Below are 18583 nucleotides of genomic sequence, written 5' to 3'. Positions count from 1 at the left end.
CTGTGAGCCTGGATTGACTGAGACCTTACACGTTGTGTATCGAAAATATTTCCATAGCAATGCATCTGTGACAACTTTTTTTTTTTTTTAACTTCCAAAAGCATCTCTCTTGCCAGCCGATCTCGCTGTGAACTGGTTATCAGTTATACCCCCAAACAATTCGGGCTTTAATAATTCCATTGGTTAACTGTTCAGATTCCCATGGCCTAGCTCTAACACCCAAGTATTGTAACGTCATGATTGTTGGTTTCACCTGGCAGCTGCTTTCTTGTCACAAAAACGTGCCTTCCCCAAGGGAACTGTCGCATAGATCACAGTGTAGTTGAAATGCTTTGATTAGCTTTGTGCACCACTTTGCAGTCTTTGGAATGGAATGATTTGGCAATAGCCTCTGGGCCTGCCATAGGTAACAGTATGGAGGACTCTCTCAGTTTGCTCTGCAGTACTTCTGGCTTGTAGGAAAGTTTGGAAGTTCTGCTAGCAGCTCTTTCAGTTCTCTGCCAGATTCCCCTCTGGTCTGAGGGATTCAGGTGGCTTCCTTTGCTCCATTTTTGCTAGAGATACATACGGTTCTCCTCTGATGCCAGGTGTCAGAGGAAAAAGGAGTGCTGGAAAGGGGCTGATCAGCATTAATCTGGTCCCAATCATATGGCATGGATCAGAGTTACAAAAGGTTATAGCCCAGTTGCATAGCAGGAGTTGGTATCTGCTGATGTCTGTAGCTAACTGTGCTAGGTCTCAGTGCACTTTCCCGTAGGCAGGTGTCCATGTTGCATAAATCACCGTAGAACCATAGACTTCAAGGCCAGAAGACGCCATTAGATCATCTAGTCTGATCTGTGGATCACAGGCCACAAATTCTGTTTGGCAACCTTCTTTGCAGAGACTGAGGACCGAATGGGCCATAGAGACTCAGCTGCTCTATGGAGGACAGGGCTGAGACATGGTGAAGAGGCACTTGTGTAAGAGAAGATGGCACTACTGCTCCCCATGCTCTGATTGATCTTTCATTGCCAGTCCAGCCCTTCCAACCACCCCCAAAGCGACATGCAAAAGATTTGAATAAGGGGAAAAAATGGCTGTCCCCGTCAGCCTCCAGTGTGTTGGGTTTATCTGTCCATCTCTGGGTTACAGGGATTCCTTTTACAACAGCCTTTGAGAGTCCCCCAAACAAAGGAGGACAGCATTAGGAAGGCAGTACCAGCCAGCAAAGGTGGGAGAGAACTGAAATGCTCCCCACAGAGACCCATGCCGTGGTACTTGAATGGCAGATGCTGCTGTCTGTTGGTTGTGAGACCAGCCCCTACACATAGATCTGTTCAATCTCATTTTGAGGGAGAGGGGTGAAAAAAAACAGGCGATTGCCTTCCTGAGTCTCAGTCTGGTAGGTTTTAGTTACAGTCGCTTTAGGATTTGGGCCGCGAGCGCTGCAGCTTTGGCAGCTGTAGGGGGCGGGGGGGAATGAGTCACACATTGACGACATCAGGAGTGGCGAGCCTGCCAAACCGCTGGCATCTGTGGGATCGCAGGGGGCAAGCAGGTGGTGGGCAGCCTCTTGATTTGCTTGGTGAAGGGAGCTTGACCAGCCCTTCCCTCCATTTCGTGGCCCCTAGAGCACGTCTCTGTGGAATGTGGAGGGAAAGAAGAGAAGCCATTAGTTGTCCATAGGGCAAGTGGAGTCTTTGCGTATTCTGATGGACATTTTAAGTTGCCTTATCTCCATAACCACCCTGGATCTGGACATTCCAAGTGGCCATGGAGATAAGTGGATTTCCAACAAGCACTTGGGTAGTCTGACATTTGCACGTCTCCTTATTTCCATAGTGACCACCAGTAAAATAAATAAGGAGCAACTTTCCATGCCTTGCGGTGGGACACAGAGGGGCACTCGAGTTGCTGAGGCAACTGGCAGCAGATCTGGAGGCATATCCCATGGAACTGCGTCATGCCTGGTGCTTGAGACCCCGCTGCCCTCATGGTGTGGTTAGTGCTCAGGTCTGTGTTTCCATCTCATCATCTCCCAGCTGGGCAGTCCTGGTGCTGGATGAGGTGCCAGCCAGATAAGACCCTAGTGGAGCTGGCACTGGAGGAGGGTTGTGACTGCTCCGACCGGAGGGTGTTTCCCCTCTACTGAGGAGGCTGGCAGTCTCTGGGCACATAGCATGTTTGTGGCTGTTTGTGTTAGGGTACGGTATCACCCCAAGATGGTGGCATTGCTGATTGCAGCTTCCTTTGCTTTTCGGGTGAAATCCTGACCACCCCTGGAAACTCGTGGGAGTTTTGCCGTTGACTTGAGTGGGGCCTGTATGTTTTGATGGGAAATGTCTCTTCTGGGGGGTTGTTACTAGTACGATAAACCTCTGTGTTGGAAAGCACAACATGGTATTTATTGGCCGCTGAGCAACTCTTGGATGCACAGATACAGCAGCAGAGGTGATACAATAAATCCACATGTCGCAGACAGTAGACATGGTTACTAGATAATCCCCCTGCCCCTATCCATTCATCTGGGGGAGCTGGGACTAGAGACCTAGGCCTTTGACTCACTCACTCTCACACTCCTTCCCCAGTTTTTTTAGCTGAGAGGCTATTGATTTCCCTTGCTGATGCTACTGTCATCCATATCTATGTCACTTCCTGGCTAGATTATTGCAGTGCTATTTACTCAGGGCGACTCTTGGCAACTGCTTGGAAACTTGAGGTGGAGAAGAATGGTGAGCTGCTTGGTGGAGAAGGGCGGTGCAAGCATGTTACTGCTGCTGACCATGCACTATGATGGCATCCCATCTGCCCCCACATGCAATTCAATGTTCTGCATTTAATCTCCCAAACCTTTTGTAATTTAGGAGCTGGCTTCCTTAGAGACCATACATGTCCCTGTACACTTCTGCAGCGGCTGAGATCAGCAGAGAGGCTGTGCTGACAGCCCTCAGAAGAGCATTCTGGAGGAGATCTGTCTATAAAATTCCCTCATCGGGTGGTCTGTCAGACCTTAACCTGTTTAGCCTTCAGAGGCATGGTACATGCTCATCTTTTCAGCCACAACCTAGCCCAGTGAAATCAAGACTCTGTGGTCTCCTTCCATGCCTGAGTTGTAATTGATGTTTTGTTTTATCTTAATCTGGGATCTGCACAAGTTTCAAGGCAATAGGCATACTGTATTCTTGAATAAGTAGAAATAAACCACAGCCAATGTAATGAAATCACTTGGGGAATTGTCACAGTCTCTTGTGATGTTTCCCTCTGCATTGGAAGATGACTTGTGTCACATAACCACTCTTTAAGAAGACCACCCTTGGAATCTGGGAATGAGTACTAGGAGCTCCAGACAATGACCCAAGGGCAGGAGACCCACTTGAATTGTGACAAAATTCTAGTCCAGCTAATGGCAATGATGATTTGCCAGGAATCAACAATGTGCTCAGTGCTGTACATGGTACAAATATCCACAGAGCCCACCCTAAAACCTTTACGATTTGGGAGACAGCCTACAGTCTGAAAGCTTATTAAGTCAGTATTCTGACTGTGAGCCTAAAGATTGAAAACCCTCAGGATGAATTATCTCCTTGACTCGGCCTAGGGGAATTGTTACTGTTACCACTGTGTGTTAAATGGACACAAGGTCTGTTTTGAAATTCCAAATGTCTATCCACCCATTTATGGGAGGGCTGAGACAAAGCTGGGGTCTTCACAGAAAATGTGCCTTTGAAGAGAGGACACCAGAGTTGATTGCCTCTGGCTCAGAATGGCTACAGGTACCTTATCATTGCAACCTTTGCAGGTCTGGAAGGCTCCTGTAGAATCGGCAGTGGTGGTTGCTCATTTGGAGGATACTGGCTAGATGGACACACCACTCAGGTTCTCATGGAACAGTGAATACGAAGAGACATTTAGCTATGATACCTTTAGAATTGTCAGTTGCATCCTTCTCTGGATCTGTCTTGCTTCCAGGATGGGATTGGAGGAGAATGGAACCAGCCAGGGCAAGACGAAAAACTGACAGGGAGCAATCGGTGCCTTTTCCCTGTTGGAGTCTGTGTACTGTCAAACAATAAGAAACGATTTCACAAGTTCTACAAAATTCAGATCCCTCTTGGTCTTCAGGTCAACGTTATAACGGATCCAGCAGCGTGAGGTTCATGCAGGTTACTTTGCTCTGTTCCTCAAAACCTCTCTTTGCTTAGACTAACTGGTATTTGTAATTAGAAGTCATAATTAAGTTTTATTTTACCTTCCTCACCTGGGAAAGTATGTGGGAGAGAAGCATTGTAATTCCAGCTTTGATTTTTGCCATACAAGTTGGACGTTTGGGAGCTGAGCTGTGAGCTGTGGAGTTGTTAAAGCTGCTTTGAAATTTCATCACCAAGAGCCAGAGTTTTCCCTTGGGCAGGAAAGTGCAGCTTCCTTTGAATCCAATGTAGGCTGTATGCTCGGGTATTGGGGTACAGAGATGAAGGTATTTTTGTTGCAATCTTTATCATGTGTTCAGTTCCTTCTTTTGAGGCCTTGACTTAACAGCTTTGCCTTAGTACCAATAAGTCTTTTTATAGGGGAAATGAATGCCCATTTTAGGCTACAAACTGAACATCTCATCATCTCCGTTAGGTTTGCAGCATGGTGGGCATGTGTTATTGGGCCTTTTGGATATGTCCTTTCAATAAAGTAGCAGCCTTTCCATCCCTGAACTGGATTAAACCCATTCAGGCTGGAATGTCCTCTCCTGTTATACTGCATTGGTCCCATATGCTGCAGCTTGTCTCCTGACGAAGGCACATCATGCTCGCATCACAGGCTCTCTGTAGAGTTTTGGATTCACCTTAAAATCTCAGTCCTCCAGTACAAACCCCTCAGTGGACTAGGGCTTCATTAATGCAGAGACCATATCTATGCAACCGTCCGGATGTGTGGGGACATCACAGTGGATAGAGGACAGGGTGATAGTCTCAGGAGTTGGGAGATGGATATTTTTGCCAATGGGTCCTTGGCAGTGGAACTACCTACAACCTTTGCAAAGGCTTGTTACCACCCATTAGAAGAAGCTAAAATCACACGCATGGCCTGCACAATTTTCCCTTCCCCTAATACGGACCCGCTGCATGTCCCACAGGGAATGCTCCTAGCCAAAGGAAGGATGAAAAACCAGTCCGTTCTAGGCCAGCAATGATTCTGAGAGTTGCTGTATTTTATGCCATAGGACCGAGCACATTACAGACACCTTGATAGATAAACAGATAGATAGATAAACTGTGCGGCAGATTGCTGCGCTTTCAGAAGTGACGGACGAACAGAAATCCCGCAGTGTACACAATTATGGACTTCTAGTTCCTCGTCTTGGAGATTGAAAAGATGTCTGTTTTCCTTTTGCATTCTGCTCATTCCTGTTAACTATCAGACAATGCAAAGGCACAGAGCAGCCACTAATCAATGCACAACGGGAAACAGTTTCTCTGAAATCATCTAAAAAGCAGAACTTTTATTTTCTTTTTTTTCCCCTCTTGATCCTTGGGAGCATCTCAGCCTCAACTTCTTTTGAAAGGCTTTTACTGCAGCTTTAGTGCAGGGCTGAGAGAACAGAGGCTGCGGGAGGAAACTGATTTATTTAAAATTAAAGGAAAGTGGAAATTATTTTTCAAGATGAGTTTTTACACCTGAAGAAGCTGATTACTTCCCAGTTATGCTGGTCCCCGGACAGTGAAATAACACAGGAGTGATGGAAATGGCAATCTGTCATCTTTACATGCTTTATAAGGAGCTCAGCATTCTCTCTCTTGTCCCCCTCTCACTCTCTTACGAATAAATGATTTCTACAATCAGCAAGATCTTAGTCTGTCATTTGACAATTGCCGCATCTTAAAGTTCTGAGGCTTTTTGGAGGGAGAGAGATGAGCTGAGCCAGGCTGGGTTAGGGCCATTTTGTGGCTTGTTAGGATTTTCTGGTAATGATGTCCCCGGATGGCTTGGAAAGCTTGGATCTAAAAGCATGTACTGTATAGCTATGGCTTGAGCTAAAGAGACGGGAACAGACTCATCGACCTTTTATGTGGCTCAGCCACTAGAGTGGGACCAGCAGGCACACCATGCAAACACAGGTTCTGTTCCGACAAAGAAATCCAAGGTGGCAACTCTGTGCCTGGATGCGGGAGGGAAGAAAGGGGCTGTTCTGGATTTCGAATGTGCCTTTATGACTTCATGATATTTAAGTTCTGGGGTGTTTTTTGACCCAAGGAAGAGGAGCACAGTCAGGACTCCTGGGGTCTTCTGCCAGCATTGTGGAAGCAAATCATTTCTCGGCTCCGTGCCTCAGCTGTACCGTGGATAGAATAGTACTTGCTCCTCTTTGTAAAGTGCTTTGAGATCTACAAATCATATCACTACAGGAAGGATTCTTATTAGATTAAGTGTCCGATGGATATTCCATAGAGAGTTGTTCTCAGAGAATGCCGTAGCTCTGCTTTGGCACCAGGACGGGAGGTTGATGACTGGTATCTGGGGTAAACTCCAGGAAGATTTTGTTTGCTAAGCACTGCTGACCAGGCCGTAAAAAGTCTGGTTGGCCCCAAGGTGGCAGGCTCCCTGCATGGCTCTGCAGGGCTCCCTGGAAGTGGCAACATGTCTCTTTGGCTCCTCGGTGAAGGGACAACCTTGGGGGTTTTGTGCGCTGCCCCTGCCCTGCCCTGAGCGCTGATTCCACAGCTCCCATTGGCCAAGAACCGCAGCCAATGGGAGCTGCAGGGGCAGCACCTGTGGGCAGAGGCAGTGCGTAAAGCCGTCTGGCTGCGACTCTCCCTAGGAGGCAAGGGACATGTCACAGTTTCTGGGGAGACCCCCGAGGTAAGCGCCACTTGGAGTCTGCTCCCCACACCTCACCTCTCCTCCTAAGCCCTGAGCTCCTTTCCGCATTGTCCTGGAACTTGCACCCCGCACCCCCTCCTGCTCCCCAACCCCGTGACCCAGCTTGGAACCCCCTCCCACACCCAAACTCCCTGCTGGAACCTGTACCCTGCACTCCCTTCTGAGCCTCTTCCCACACCCAAACTCCCTCCTGGAACCTGCAACCCCCCCGCACCCTCTCCCCCATCTCGGAACCCCCCTCCTACACCCAAACTCCTTCCCGGAGCCTGCACCCCAACCCCCCGTCCCATCCCGGAGCCCCCTCCCACACCCTGAACCCCTCATTTCTGGCCTCATCCTGGAACCTGAGCCTTTAGCCCAAATCTTTTACTCCCTCAGACACCCCAACCCCCTGCCTCAGCCTGGAGCCCTCTCCCGTACTCTGAACCCCTCAGCTCCACCCCCTGCCCAGAGCCCACTCCTGCATCCCAAGCCCTTTATCTCTGGCTCCACGCCAGAGCCTGTACCCCGAGCTGGAGCTCCCTCTCACATCCCAACCCACTGCCTCAGCCTGGAGCCCCCTCCCACACTATGAACTCCTCATTTCTGGCCCACTCTCAGCTGGAGCCCTCAGCCCCTACCATACTTCAGCCCCCCGAGCCAGCCCAGTGAAAATGAGCGAGTGGGTGAGGGTGGGAGAGAGCGAGCGACAGAGGGAGGGGAGATGGAGTGAGCAGGGGCGGGACCTCAGCACAGGGGTGCGGCCTCAAGAGAAGGGACGGAGCAAAGGTTTTCAGTTTTGTGCGATTAGAAAGTTGGCAACCCTACCACTAGGCCTGACTTCCCAAGCCCCGGTCATGACACTTTTGATGCGGAAAGTGATGTTGGATGAAAGTTTGGGGATGAGTGGAAAGCACTGTCATTTGGGCCATTCTAGCAGTGCCTGCCTTGGTCTTTACAGCCACATGTGTCTCTCGTGCCATGGGCAGCTGTCTGGATCAATGGCCCTTGAAGGTGAAGTCACACAGTAGAAATAATAATATCTAGCTCTTTCCATCCACAGATCTCTAAGTGAGGTAGGTAGTGTTAGCTCCCTGGTACAGATACCGGCAACACAGGCAGGGCAAGTGTCTCACCCCAGTCACATAGTCAGCTGAATGCCTTGTCCCCTGTGTTATGCCACTTCCCAGGTAATGTCCTCTGAGCAGTTTCATCTAGGGGTTGGATCAAGCCCTGTTGGGACAGTTCCACTGCGGAGTTCCAGCACCCCAAAGCTCATGGATGCTGGGTTCAGAGTTTTGATCTGGCCTATGGTAATGAGGAATTCCAGTCTGGTGTTGGGACCCCTCTCCGAGACTGGGAGTGTTTGGAGCCAGAGTTTTGGTTTGGGCCCAGAAAGGCTGACCTCTAATAAGCAAGAGGGGATTGCCAGCAGGGCTCGTTCCACTGATTGTGAGTAAGATTGTAGTGATCCACTGCAAGATTCTCATTGACTGCGTTGCCGCTCTGCTCCGGGATATCCTCTCTGAAAGCCAGGTCGTCTGCAGGCTTGATGTGAGCTGGCTCTAAGCAGCTGTGCCTTGCCCTCTGCTCCTCCCTCTCGCTCCTGAGCGCCTTCCTGCTTCCTCCAAGGAAATTCTTATCTGGAGCCCCCAACTGCACTGATCTATCATCACTGCTTAGCCAGCATTGCAGCAAGGAATGCCACCTCCAGGGCCAAGTTCATCCTTAGAGTAAACCCCGTGACTCTACTTCTCTAACAGAGCTGAGCCAGGCGTGGAGAGCTGCAGAGACCTACAGCCCCTGAAATGCTGCAGATCAGGGAGGTCTGTGGGGAGTCTCCAACCCCAACCCACCCTAGGGTTCTCTCTCTGGCTGAGGAGGGGTTATCTGTGTACTGCAAGCCATAGAGATGAGCACAGAGCAACTCTGGATTGAGCCGCGCCCTCCCGTGTGCTTTGCAGCTATCCCCATCATGGCTGGAAGCGTACGGTCACCCGCACCAAGCAGCAGGTGTCTGTGGCCATCCTTCATTTCTCACGAGCACAGGCTTAGGCAGCTCCTCTGGCTTCTGCAGTTGAGCTGCCTCGCAGCGGAGAATAGGGGAGATTCCTCGACTGCCAGCAATAAGTAGCAGCCGTGGGGCTTGAAACTGCACAACGAAGGTTTGCTTGCATGTGGGAGCCCTGATCTTAAGGCACCAGGGGGTGGAAGGTGTGTGATGGGACTTCTGAGAAGAAAGCACTAGCTGGACTCACACCGGGAGCAGGGGTAGGGGCTGGTCCGAGTGCTTTGAATCCAATATTGACAAGACAAAGGTGTAGGAACCCCCTAGGGCAGAGCATCCCTGGGACACATCCCTCCTGCACGGCTGTAAGCGGTGGTGGTGAGTACCTCAGGAGAACCTGTCCCTAGGGCTGGAGTAGGGCTTGGAGTTGCCTCTTGCCTCCGGGCACTGTATATCCTACCCATTTCCAAAGGACACAGCAACAGAAAGCTCATGAAGCAGCGTCACCCCGTAACCACTGCAGCCACTCTGGCACCCAGCAAAGTCCCTGGCCAACCCCCAGCCCACTGATTTGTGTAGGAACACGTCCATGCTCTCATTACCCAGGGCAGCTTCCACAGGGTGTGGGCACTGGAGAAGGGCAGGAGCAGTGGGGGGTGCAGAGGACAATGGGCAGAGGTAATGAAAGTCATGTGGGGGCAAGATTTGGGCATTGTGAGGATAGTGGCATGGCAGTGAGGGAGATTTCATGGAGTGATGGGTGGGGAGTATTAGAGCTTTTTGTGGGGGGTAGGAGGTAGTGGAGCAGTTTGGGGGCATAGGGAGTATTGGAACAGATTTGGGGTGGGGGGTCAGGGATATTGCAGCAGTTTTGGGGGGTGGGGTATTTGAGCAGATTCAGGGGGTGGTGGGTGGGGGATTCTGGAGCAGTTTTGGAGGGGTGGAGAAAACATGCTTTGAGGTTTTTTGTTTGATCTGATGGTGAAGGAAAAAAGGAACCAATGTGCAGGGCACCTGGTAGAACGGCTCCCTCTCTCCCTGGGGGCGGCCGGCCAAGGGCTGGCACATCACCGTTAACGGCAGGGAGCCCCATCCGAGTGCTGCCAAGCCTGCGGTTTGTGTGGTTGCATTTTCGGGCTGTTTCGTGATGGTGCTGTGGGCTCACAGCTCCCGCTCAGTCCCCTCTGGGTCATGCTGTATCTTGGTGAAGGGTGGGTGGCCCCCTCAGTTAGGCACAAAACCTCCCACAGGAAGTGCTCATTGTGCAGAGTCCGCACTTCCCTCCAGCCCCTTCTCAGCTGCGAGTAGCCGCCTCTCACTGATCCAGCACAGGGTGCAGGGCTCCAGGATGGGATGCTGAGCTAGCACTGGCCTCAAAATCAATCACCTCTGCCTTCTCTGTGCTTCCTTCTGCCAGCTGCTTGCTCCTGGCTCTGTGGCCTAGGACCGGGCACTGAGCTTGGCAGGATAATCTCAAGAGGTCTTAATAACTTATACAGCTCTTATCCCCTCACCATAGACATGCTGAATCTTTGGAAGTTTGACATTGAAACCTGTTTCCTTATCAACCACCCTTTATCTTCATTACATACATGTTGGTTTGTTGTATAGGGTTGCTAGCCTGAGTGCTGGGGCTGTGTGCACTGGTTTATTATTGTAGCGTTGCTGGTCTGAGTGCTGGGGCTGTGTGCACTGGTTTGTTGTTGTAGGGTTGCTAGTCTGAGTGCTGGGGCTGTGTGCACTGGTTTGTTGTTGTAGGGTTGCTGGTCTGAGTGCTGGGGCTGTGTGCACTGGTTTGTTGTTGTAGGGTTGCTGGTTTGAGTGCTGGGACTGTGTGCACTGGTTTGTTGTCGTAGGGTTGCCGACCTGAGTACTGGGGCTGTGTGCACTGGTTTGTTGTCGTAGGGTTGCTGGATCACGAGCTGGCATGTTTTTAAGTTCCCCATGCTGGCTTTCAGACGTGGCTGGGAGCAGCTGTGCCCATGTGTCCCTGTCGCTCACTGTTGCAGGGTTGCCTGTGGCTGGCTGGGTTGTGTGCTGTGGCCGGCTGCATGGCTGACTTGTTTGCCATTGCAGGATAATCTGGGGGGAATCAGGGAGGACGGGGAGTGGGCAATAGAATAACAGCACCAAAGCATTTGGGCTAAAACAGGAACCCCAGGAGCTGCCTGACCTTTGCAAACAGCTCTAAATCTGATAGGGTCAATCTGGGGCCTCCCGACCTTGACAGCGTCCCCTTTAACCCTGGCATCTTTCCAGCCTGCTAAGCTGCCCTGTATAAAGACCTGAATGAATGGGTGCATCACATGACACTTAATGCTCTGGCTGAAACTAAGCACCTTCTGACGGAGCCCAGATGACACACTGTGCCAGGGGAACTGTCGGGGGGGGGGGGGGGGGGGGGGGGGGGGGGGGGGGGATGGGCGGCAGGGGGGTCCAAGTCTTCTTTCATTATGGAATTATTTGTTAATTAAGGTCCATTGTTGCAAAGAGTGCAAAGAGAGGAGGAGGGTCATTAAAAAGCCGGCAAGGAGGCAACACGGAGTAAGAAAGAGGGTGCACAAGCCAGCACAGGGCAGCGACCATAGGAAAGCCACTGATGTCCTTGGGGTTTGACATCCTCTCAGGAAGTGGGGATTGGGCCCCACAAAGTTGACACACACAGAGCATGGCCTGTGCCTGGGCAGTTTCCAGTGCCTGCAGGGAATTCCATGGAGCTTCACCCACTTGGTTCTCTGCTGGATTGGGGCCATCAGCTTGAAAACTAGACGTAGCCTGGAAAGTCCTGAACCCCCTCCCTTCCTTTATCCAGCTGCCCCTCTCCTCCCCAGTGCCTGTGAGAGCCCTGCCCCCGAAACGCCCCTCAGCCCTTCACAGCTCTCCTCTCACTGGCCGGAAAGACCGGACAGGGCTCCCTGTTGGCGCTGTAACTCAGATGGGCAGAGGAGTCGCTGCAGAGGCCCCTTTGTTTCCCAGACACACTCCTCAGTTAGGCTGCCAGCCTAAAGGCCAGTCTCTTGCGGTCGGCAAGCCAGCCGCCTCAGACACTCCTGCCGCTTACAGCGCCTGGACCGGCTTCCTGACTGTGGCAAGAGCCACCACTGAGTTTGTTGCTGTCTTTGTTTTCCTCCCTTTCTTTCTTTCTTCCTTCCTTTCTTTCTTTCTTTCTTTCTCCCCATCTTGGTTCATATATCTTCCCTTCCAATATCTTGCTTCTCCCTTTGTGGAATAGCCACCGCTGGGTGTATTTTTTTTAGCTCTAAGGGCTTACCGCCCCAGGAAAGCTCTTCTGGAAGATGGTAGGGTGTGGATTTCAAGTGGCATAGCTGTTCCTGAAGAGCTCCACGTGTGGACAAGCACTGAGGGTTGGTTTTGGTGCTGGGGGAGCAGAGGGAATGGGGCACTGGTCATGTGTGAGGTGTGGTCACGTGTGAGAAGATGGGCAGCAGCAGGCGAACTGGGAGGTGGGGAGGCTGTAGGGGAAGGAGCTGCAGCAGTCAAGGCTGTAAACAACGGGGTCACCATCACTGATAACCTCAGGAGAAGTCAACTGATGAAAAGACCCTGAGACAGAGAGGTCCAGTCCTACCCATCTCAGACAGGCTGCACCACCATGGAGTTGACCAGGGCTAGACAGGATGCTCAGCTATCAGGGATAATGAAATCTGTCCCCATCACAATCCACTCGGAGAAGCTAAATGACCTACCAGAAGTCTCTCCCACCCTGCCATTATCTCCTCTAGCCATTATGTGTCTCCTCTCCCTCCCCATTGTTTTTACTGGGCAAGAAGGACTTATTGTTCTTTCTTCAGTGAGGTTGGTGCCTACAGGTAACCACCTCTCCTTCTCCACAGGTTTCATCTGTATTGATCATTGCAGTGTCTTCTGACACAAAGGACCCTCCAAGATGTGCCCATCTGAGCCATGCATGCATTACATCAGGAGTAGGCAACCTATGGCACAGCACGCGAGCTGATTTTCAGTGGCACTCACGCTGCCCAGGTCCTGGCCACCGGTCCAGGGGGCTCTGCATTTTAATTTAATTTTAAATGAAGCATCTTAAACATTTTAAAAACCTTATTTACTTTACATACAACAATAGTTTAGTTATATATTATAGACTTATAGAAGGAGACCTTCTAAAAACGTTAAAATATATTACTGGCACGCGAAACCTTAAATCAGAGTGAATAAATGAAGACTCGACACACCACTTCTGAAAGGCTGCTGACCCCTGAATTACACTTAACGCGAGAGCCGAATGGGGTCAGATGAAACCCGCTTAGGAGATACAAATGGGCCCGCTGAAGTGGACATGCACACGCGCATACCCATACATGCACATACACATGAGATGTGGCCATTGCCTTTGACCGGGAGCAGATCCCAGGCCTGGGAGAGGCTGAATTCTTACTTCCCTATGTGATCTCACAACAGCTCAGATGCTAGTAACCCCCCTCCAATCTAGCTGTCCTTTGTAAAACCATTTATGATGAGCATCTAAAATCATTCCCCTAATTTCATGCTTCGTAATAACCATCCCTTATCAAAAGATACTGTGGTATTGTCCTGGGACTGGTGGGCTCACTGACATCAGGGTTACGCTAGTGTAGCTCCATTTACTTGTGTGGAGTTACTTCTCATTCACACCTGTATTATTAAGATCAGATCACTGCTGTTAGCCATAGTGCAGAGGTTTTCAACCTGTGGTCCAGGGACCCCTGGGGTCCGCAGACTATATCTAAGATGTCCAAAGGGGTCGGGATCTCCATCTGAAAGTTTTTAGGGGTCCGCAAATGGAAAAACGTTGAAAACCAGTGCTGTAGCATCTGGGCCATTACCGCTGCCCATGAGAGAGGATCTGCCTTTGTAAATAACTGATGGAGACACGTATTGACTAGCAGGTAGCTATACAGAGACATAACAAGACTGACAAGAATGGGAGGTGTTAAGATGCTGGCTGGGGTAGTGTTTTTTGATTATGCTGACATGACATGACATGACATGGTAATGAGTGTCGGTCAATAAGCTGCATTCAGTGACCTAGAGATGCCAGGTTCCATATCCTATAATCAACCCTTCCCCACAGGACTTCCATTTCATTCTTTGAATGTGCAATATTTACCCTGATTGGTCTGAACTACAGAGAACCTGAGATCTCTATTTTCACATGGGTGTCTTCCCTTTCCATGATGAATGTTCTAACCCTGACACTTCCTAGCAAACAAAACTTTGAGGCATGATTCAGAGGAAATGTGAGGAGCACCGAAAGGTTCCCTAGCAAAGTCGTTTACAACTGAAACTTACAGCGACTGCAAATGTGAGCTGAGCATGCCAGTAAAGCAGGCCTGATTCAGTGCTCTGCACAAGCCCTGCAGATTTTCGTCTAGGCAGCATATCTGTGGCCCTGAGCAGGCTTCTTGAATGTGGACACAAGAAAGAACATCTTGGGTTTTCCTTTTCCTTTACTACATTAGGACTGTTGAGATCAGAATCCCCAAACTGAGTTTAAGGACAAGTTCCTAAAACCCACATTCCTGATTGTGCAGGGTTGTTAATAATCCCGTCTTGATGTTAACCCTCGAGTCCCAGCCAAATTGCAAGTTGGGTAATTACATTCTACCTCCCTACATTACCTCTCCAGCTCCAAGTGCAGGTGGGGCTCATGCTGGCTTCTGGGGCTGAACTGTTGCACAATGTTGCAGCACCTGCCACTTTCCACCCCAGAGGTAGCTGCCTATAGAGAAGAAGCTGCTTAATTGGAGCAGCCTGCTGTACAGCCTGTTATCCCAATTACGGAGCCATCCTAATTATCCGAAGACATCCTGCTTCTAAGCTCAGCAGGGGTTGTAGCCACCGGATTGCATGAGCTCTGAAGCGCCTAAGCTCCACGCCTGTTCCTGGGGAGCTCAGAAGCCCAGCAGGAACTGGGGGTGCTGGGGGAGCAATCCATTTTGTATTCAGTGGGAGCATCTGCCTCCCAGATAAACAGCGGCGCAATCAGCCAGCACTGCTCACTGGGAGGAAATCAGCTCCATTGGCTGTAGAAGTCCTGACTGCCTGTCAGAATTGGCGTGTGCTGCATGTAGACACATCTGTATATTGCATACAGCTTCTATGGGCCAAATCAGCTCAGCCAAGTAAGGGCTGTAGCAGGCCCTGGATGCTCCCAAGCAGGGACGGTTGTGCTGCATAGGCAGGGAACAGGCGCAGAGAGACTGGCATGGGTGCTGTGGCAACCTCCTCAAATTACCCCAGGGGGCAGGGGAAGGATCTGGGGCTAGTGCCGATCTGTGGTGATGTGGATGCCATCCACCTCCCTGTGTTTGCCAGGGGTGCCACCCTCACTTTGCAGAGTCCCCTGTGCAAGGCCTGTTTACATGGGGTTTGCAATTGGGGGAAGAAGATCTGAGCTGCCAGTCTGCCAGTTCCTCGGGCATCTTTAGGGTGAAGGGCCCTGTATAACTATTCCGTGGGGCTAGTGTCATAGGGCTTGATCTTTGCATGTAGCCCTTAGCACTGATACACCGAGTCCATAAGTGGCTCTGCAGCCCCTTGCGCCCATCCTGGATTTGTCTGTCCCTGTTTGGCTGCGCTCGCCACGTTGGCTTCTGTTTCCAGTGTGATGGCCAGACTGCTCCTGGTGTGTTGATTTGTGGGGGGGGTTGCCACAGCTTGCTCCCATTAAGCCCTGTTTATGACCCCCAGGCTGCAAAGATGCATGGATGCACTTGAAATTGTAACACATGAAAGCTGAGGAAGGGTAGGAATATTTTTCTCCTCAGTTGATCCATTTCCCTTACCCGGCTGAGCTAGGAGATCTTCCCTTTCCTCCAATGTGATCTCCCGGCACGCTGATCCTGCCATGAGGAGATCCTCCCCTGCTCCTCTGCTCATCCCCTTGTCCCATGGGGTATCTGCAGAGGCTGCCACAGCGCCCAGCTCATGCCGGTCTCTCTGCACCCTCTCTCTGCCTGTGCAGCAGAACCTTCCCTGTTTGGGCGCATCCAAGGCCTCCCATGGCCCTTCCCAGACCCAGCTGATTGAGGCCCTGAGAATGTCACGCTTGGGTGAGAGTTACAGGCTGGGTGCTAGTCGCTCAGCACGTAGGTGTGCAAAACAAGTGTGACTTCCACACCAAGGGGGTGGTGGAGGGAGGGGCAGCAGGAAAAGCAGTAACAGGAGGGCGTGAGATAAGGAGGCTGGGTGACTTTATCTCACATCCTCTTGTTAGATGCTTTTCCTGCTTTGCTCCCCTCCGGGCCCCTGGCATGCCAGTTACAGGCGTTTTTGCAATAAAGGTGCGACACCCCAGAGTGCTGCTGGAGAGAGAGACTTGCCTGGAACCCACTGACTCCAGCAGCAGCGGTTATGGCTTTGCACGCTGACTCAGTGCCAGCTTGGTGCAAGATACCCAACTTCATCCCTTACGTGCATCCTTTCACCGTCTTTTATGTCACTGCTGACTTTGGCCTATAGATTTCCATGGGAGCTGCACCAGTTTACCTGAGCTGATCCTGTCATTGCAGCAGCAGTGCTAATATCCTACACCTGAGTCTTCTCCATATCTCAGGCCCACCCCTTCCACTAGCCAGGATCCCCCTCCCATTTACTAACATAGGGGGAGGGGACAGAGCAGTCACAATGCCCTGACCCCTGGTTGTGACCTCCAAGCTGAAAGGCTGCATAGCTGCACATTACATTACAACATGCAAGTACTGAAGAAAGGGATAATAGTACAGTGGTAGGAACATTTCTCTTATGAGTCAAGGCATTTCCCATGTTAAGGTGAGATGGGACCTCTTCCTTTTCCTCCAGTATGGTCTCCCAGTGCACTGATCTTGCCAGATTTCACTTAAGAGCTGGTACCGCCGTGTCTGGGTGACTGTCCATTGGCAGAGAGGTCATGTAATGTGAGAAGACTGTGTGATCCTGTATTTGCAAGCCTCTTCCCTTTAATTACAGCAGGCCCACGGAGAGCCCGTAGCTGGGTCAGGCCATGCAGTCGTATTGAATAAGACGTTCGCTGTAGAACACCTAGAAGAAAGGGAGAAAGGGAGGAATGACGGATAGACAAGAGCAGGGAGAAGCGTGCTAGAGAGATAACGCAGCTGTCACTCTTGGCGCTGGGAATAATCAGGGCTTGTTGGTTTAAGGCAGATGAGACGCCACATTGTGACGCCAAATGGGCCAGGCTGGGCAGTGGTGGGGGGGCATTGTCAGAGCAGGGGCATTAGCCACCAGTGTGCCTGGGTGGGCCATGGCCCATCCACTTAGCATCCATGCCCACCTCTGCAGCCCCGTCTCTGTTCCGGCCCCAGTGCTTACCCTGCTCCGCCCAGAACTCCATCTGGGGAGTGGAGTCGGAGCGCAGGGACTTACCCCTCTCCGCCTGCCTGGCGCTCCATCCGGAGAGCAGAGTCAGGGCGCAGGGGATTGGCCACTGGAGCACCGAGCGGGTGGGGCTGAGCGGGGCAAGCCTCTGTGCCCCGAACCCACTCCCCGGGTGTGTGCCTGGGCCCTGGGGACCCCTGGCCAGCATGTTCATTGCCCCATGCAAGGCCAGCTGGGGAGGATGGACGGGAAGCAGTCTCGATCCCTCCTGCTCCCTTTCCCCTGCCGCCTGTCATTGCCCACCCACCCCAAATCAGGGCCCATCCAAGTGTGCCGTCCTGCTACGCCCCTGTTTCCGAACAGCTGGGCAGGAGGTCATCATGGCCCTTGGGCACCACAGGCCGGTTCTGATAGGCCAGTGTGGATAAAGTGCTGTCGGTGGGAGCTGCTGGGCCTGTCCAGTGGCTGAGGCCCCTGAGGAGGGCCATGGCCATCCTCCAGCTCAGGAAGTGACAGCCTGGGGGCCCTGCAGCTGGCTTGGTGGGTGGTATGTGGAGTTGATGCCCCTAAGCTTTTCTCATCTAAAGTCTGATTACTCTGGCTTTGTGCCTGTTGAGTGTGAGAGGCAAACTTTGCACTAATGAGTCTCCCTGCAGCCAAGCTGGACCCTGACCTCCCTGTTTGCGGGACCACGTTGGGCCTGCGGAATTCACACCAGCACATTTACCCTCCGTAGAACGGGTTGTGGGCACAGGTCTGAGCGGCTCCTCAACCCACTCTTCTCCAGCTGGGCGCCCGGCGGGTGAGTGCTCTGACTTGTGCCTGCTGCGGTATTGCAGCGACACAGGCACTACCCAGCGGAGGCCTCCCTTCAGGAAACGTACTCGGGCACTCAGTGCTGAGGGTAGCAGTACTAGGACCTCCTTACACAGCAAGGAGGAACGCAGCTGGAGGCTGTGGGGCTACACTGGTGTAGGTGAGATCAGAATCAGGCCAATGTGGCCATAGGAAGCTTCTCTGATCGGCTTTGCTGTCTGCAGACTCGTTCACTATAGCAGCGTTTTCAAACTGCATTGCATTGTGACCCACTTCTGACAACAAAAATTACTACACAACCCCAGGATGGGGGACTGAAGTCTAAGCCTGCCTGAGCCCCACCACCCTGGGTGGGGGGGCCAGAGCCCTGCTGCGCTGGGCAGGGGGCCTGTAATCTGGGCCCCAACACCCAGGACTGAAGCCCTCAGGCTTCAGCTTTAGCCCTGGGCCCCACCAAGTCTAACACCAGCCCTGGTGACCCCACAGTTTGAAGACCACTTCACTAGAGGGATTACACCAGCTCAGTGTCGGCCAAATCTCTGGGGTCTGCTATAGAGCACGGAGAGGGATATTCTTATCACGGGACGGTCTCGT

General features: G+C 51.7%; 1 protein-coding gene across 4 annotated transcripts in view; it reads left to right on the top strand.

The window, feature by feature from the left end:
- CXXC5 (CXXC finger protein 5) overlaps window positions 1-18583 on the top strand; it is a 105325-nt gene that overhangs the window by 64388 nt on the left and 22354 nt on the right. Inside the window, exon 1 of one of the 4 annotated variants that reach the window (XM_075068054.1) lies at window positions 2259-2304. The exons of the other annotated variants lie outside the window; for them this stretch is intronic. The gene's annotated coding sequence lies outside the window, so the exon portion shown is untranslated. Of the gene's footprint in view, window positions 1-2258; window positions 2305-18583 lie in introns of those variants that run through there. 4 annotated transcript variants of the gene reach the window in all.

This window comes from Chelonoidis abingdonii, chromosome 7 (genome assembly GCF_003597395.2).
Source record: "Chelonoidis abingdonii isolate Lonesome George chromosome 7, CheloAbing_2.0, whole genome shotgun sequence".
Taxonomy (NCBI): domain Eukaryota; kingdom Metazoa; phylum Chordata; order Testudines; family Testudinidae; genus Chelonoidis; species Chelonoidis abingdonii.
Note: the sequence above shows the minus strand (reverse complement) of the source record. Positions and strands in the feature narration are given on the sequence as shown.